Source organism: Cnephaeus nilssonii (assembly GCF_951640355.1).
Source record: "Cnephaeus nilssonii genome assembly, chromosome: 5".
Lineage (NCBI taxonomy): Eukaryota > Metazoa > Chordata > Mammalia > Chiroptera > Vespertilionidae > Cnephaeus > Cnephaeus nilssonii.
Window position 1 is genome coordinate 71,502,026 of NC_137076.1, and position 4,880 is coordinate 71,506,905.

Below are 4,880 nucleotides of genomic sequence, written 5' to 3' on the forward strand. Positions count from 1 at the left end.
GGGCCAGCTCTGTGTCTGCTAGCAGGCATGACTGAGGGGTTATTACATCCCAACACTTGCTTTGCATCCAGCTCTGGACTAAGAGCTTTACGTGCACCGTTTCATCAGTCTTCTCCTCAGGTGTCATTGGCTGCAGAGGCTGGGGTGCCTGGGAAAAGCTGAGATGCCCCAGCAGTAGAAGGAGGCTTTTTTTTTTTTTAAACAAGCAAAAGTTTATTTAAAAAGTCACAGAGGTAGAAGAAATGAGCCGTGGAAAAAGTGAGCTAGGCGGGTTGGGTTGACTCAGGAAACAACTTACAAACCCTTGGAGCTTAGGAGAAAGCAAAGGTACATGCTTTGAGGGAAGAAAGGGGGAGGAAAGGAGTGGGTGTTCGAGAGAGAGAAAAGATGGTGGCTTTTAAAATATATACATTTTTAACGATTTCAGAGAGGAAGGGAGAGGGAGAGAGAGATAGAAACATCAATGATGAGAGAGAATCATTGATCGGCTGCCTCCTACACACCTCTACTAGGAATGTGCCCTGATCGGGAATCAAACCGTGAACTCTTGGTCCATAGGTCGATGCTCATCCACTGATCCACACCAGCAGGGCTGGAAAGCTTCTTTTTTTTGTTTGTTAATCCTCACCCGAGGATATTTTTTCCATTGATTTTTAGAGAGAGTGGAAGGGAGGGAGGGGCAGAAAGAAAGAAACATCCATGAGAGAGACACACATCAATTGGCTGCCTCCCACATGTGCCCGGACCAAGGATTGAACCCCAACTCTTTGGTGCAGGGGCCAACACTCTAACCACTGAGAACAATGGCCAGGACTTTTAATTATTTTTTAATTCTCCCCGAGGATATATTTTAACAATTTTTTTGGTTGTTAATCCTCACCCAAGGATATTTTTCCATTGCTTATGAGAGACAGTGGAAGGGAGGGGGAGAGACAGAGAGAGAAACATCGATCTGTTGCCTCTGCATGCCCCTACTGGGGATTGAGCCGGCAACCTGGGCATATGCCCTGATCAGGAATTGAACTGGTGATCTCTTGGTTCATGAGTCAAGGCTCAACCACTGAGCCACACCAGCTGGGCTCGAGGAAGCTTTTGTTTGTTTTTTAATATATATTTTATTGAATTTTTTACAGAGAGGGAGAGAGAGTTAGAAACATCGATGAGAGAGAAACATCAATCAGCTGCCTCTTGCACACCCCCCACTGGGGATGTGCCCGCAACCAAGGTACATGCCCTTGACCGGAATCGAACCTGGGACCCTTGACTCTGCAGGCCGACGCTCTATCCACTGAGCTAAACCCAAACCGGTTAGGGCTGCTTTTGTTGATATTTAGAAAGAGAGGAAGGGAGAGAGAGAAACACCAAGGTGAGAGAGAAACATCAAACGGTTGCCTACTTATGTGCCCCGACTGGGTATGTGCCCTGACAGGGGGTAGAACACACAACCTTTTGGTGTATGGTAGGATGCTCTGACCAACTGAATCACCTGGCCAGGGTCGGAAGGTAGCTTCTTCCTTTTTTTTTTCCTCTTCTTTTCTTCAGAAAGAGGCTTCTTGAGGGAGCCTAGGGAACAGCCACCTCTGGCCCACATGTTGCCTGCCCCACATCCTCCATCCCCTCAGGTTGAATTAAGTTTCTGGCATTTCATAAATTATTTTTTAAAAATTGAATTTATTGGAGTGACATTGGTTAATAAAGTTGTTTCAGGGTACAATTCTATAATATATCATCTGCATATTGTATTGCGTTCACCACTCCAAGTCAAGTCTCCTTCCATCATCATTTATTCTCCCCTTTACCCTCTCCAGCTTCTCCCCACCCCCCTTTCCCTCTGGTAATCACCATACTGTTGTCTGCCTACAAGGTTTTCTATTTTTGGTTAATCCCTTCACAATCATTAAGTCTTAACACAGGACTGTGCCAAATGCAATCTACCTGTGGACTCACCTTCCTTCCCAGGGAGGCCTAGAGTTTAAGCCAATAATAGAAACAAGGGCAGTCGGCTTACACAGCATCTATCATGTAATTGTTTCATATATAAATTTCCTTTTTATTCCTACAATAACCCTATAAGGTAGGTACTGTTTCATCCTGAGGTATAGGTCAACTAACCAAGATCACATAGCTCCACAGTGGCAGAGCTGGGATCTGAACCCTGGCTGCCGGATTCCAGAGCCTGAGTTCTTTGCTATTACACTAGACTGCCTCTCCATGGCTGATTCCTCTCCCTCTGTGAGACCTTTCTTGGCCATCAGAGCCATGGACAGTCCTCTCTGATGTTTACCTGCTGGATTGTATTGTGGATTCTGGGCAATGACATCAGAAATCATTCTAGGCTAGAGAAATTCAAACCTGATCTTGGGGGTGAACAGAGTAAGAGTGCCCCTGATATAAAGTCAGGATTCTTGGGTTCAAATTCCTAGGTATCACTAGACTGGCCAAAATTAGAGACCAAAACTAGCTAGTGCTGGCAAGGATATGGAATAAGTGGAACTCTCCCATAATGCAGGTGGGTATGTAGGTTGGTAGAACCACTCTGGAAAACCATTTGGCAGTATTTAGACAGGCTAAAATGTACCTACCTATGATGTAACAATTCCACTCCTGGGGATATTCATGCACATGTACACCAAACAACACAGACAAAATGATTCACAACAGCTTTATTTATAATAGTTTAAAACTAGGAACAACCCAATTGTCCATCAACAGTAGAATGGCTAAATTGTGGTGTACTCATATAACAAGTTACCACACAACATGAGAAAAATGAACTTCTGATATACACAATAACATGGATGAAATCACAGACATAATATTGAGCAAAAATGGACGTATGATTCCATTTTTATAAAACTCAAGAGCCAGCAGAGCTAAGTTATGGTGATAGAGGTCAAAGTAGTGTTTACCTCTGGGGCAGTGGTCGGCAAACTCATTAGTCAACAGAGCCAAATATCAACAGTACGACTGAAATTTCTTTTGAGAGCCAAATTTTTTAAACTTAAACTTCTTCTAACGCCACTTCTTGAAAATAGACTCGCCGAGGCCATGGTATTTTGTGGAAGAGTCACACTCAAGGGGCCAAAGAGCTGCATGTGGCTCGCGAGCCGCAGTTTGCTGACCACAGCTCTGGGGGATACTGACTATGTAGAAAGAGAAACAAGGGAACCTTCTGGGGAGCTGGCAATGTTCTGTATTTTGATCCCGAGGGTGACTGCCCAGATGAATACACATATGTGAGGAGGACTCAGCAAACTACTCTAAAAATTGGCACACGTTACTACTTAATGTATCCTGTATCTCAAAAAGTCAGGATAAAAATAAAAAAGAAATGGTTAAATAAAGACACTACTTGGGTATGGCTGACAAGTTATTTTTGCCCATCTGCACCCAATCTTCTCCCTTAGTCTGGAGGGAGCCCTACACTTTCTTCTCTTAGGGACACATCTCTCCCTTTCCATCTCTTTTAGGTGGAGTTCATTGCTTTGCAGGCCCCAAATCAAAGCACCATTTCCCCTACCTAGTGAATGGTTAGGGATGGGAACAGGACCAAGCTGGCTGATGAGTCAGTCCCAGAATTTCTTTTGGAACTAATAGGAAAAGATGTTCTTCCCACTTCAGTTGCTAATCTATCAGGATAGAAGCTTAGAGCTGCCAGTGGCCATCTTTCCACCTTCTGCAGAGTCTGCCCAAGGGAGGACACACCGAGGAAAGCATGGCGAGATTGAATTCTTACTAGTGACACTGTCAGAACCTGGGCCTAGCCATCTCTGTACCAAGTTTTTTCATTAAGTGAATCAGTAAATTTCCTTTTAGCTAGCCATTTCAAGTTTCTCACAGTTAATTAGAGCCTAATACACTGAGAATCCTGGGTAAAATTATGAGAAGTATGAGGGGGCTTGGAATATAAAATAACCAGTGAAGACTGTGTGACCTGTTTTGTGGGTGCTGCTGCTACCCCTGCCCTGCGTGGCTGCTCGTTCTGAGACCATGACCCGGCCAGATGGGTGAGGCAGGCCAAGGGGTCATGTGGGAAGGACTATGGTCCTTGTTTGAGAGGGTTCTGGAATAGGAATCTAGACAACTGGATCCACTCCCATTTTGCCGTTTTAGTGGCAAGGCCTTGGGCAAATCACACCTCTCTAAGTCTTGTTCCTTTTCTAGAAAATGGAATATCATCATCTAGTTCAAAAGGTTGTTATGCAGATCAAATGCTAGTTTCCCAACTTCTCCAGCTTTTCATACCCTTGGCTGAGTTAGTGCCTGCATCCTGGGCATTCCCACAGCACCCTGTATGACCCTCTGACCATTGCCATAATGGTCTTTAACAGTGGTGAGCTCTCCAAAGAAAAGTGTTCATTCCTGTATCCCCATGCCAACAGGGCTGGGCACACAGCTGGCAGGGACTCCTGAATCCAAAGCGGTCCTGCAGGCCAAGAATATGGCATGGTGTGGCAGCCCACCATTCCTCTGCCCTTTACTTCCTTGCTTGGTAGATGGGCCCAATTCTGACATCTTGGGTTGGGGAGAGAGATTCTGGGGAAAATGCTGAGGCGGTCTGGGCTTTGGAAGCTGAGAGCTGAGAATCCGCACTTGGGGCTGTGTAGGGTCTTTTCCAGCTGGCCTAGAGCAGGTGCTCAAGAACAGTTTGCTGAGTGAAGAATGGGAGCTAAAGCTGTGTGAGCACCTTCCTCAGATCTGACAGTCGGAAACAAAGGTTGGACAAAGGACTCCTGAAGCCATCATACTCCTTTCTCAGCTCATTTCTGGGTCATGGAAAAGGATCTCCCAATAATTACCAGGGCCATTTCTCCTTATGCATATCCATCCATCCATCCATCCATCCATCCATCCACCCACCCACCCACCCACCCATCCAT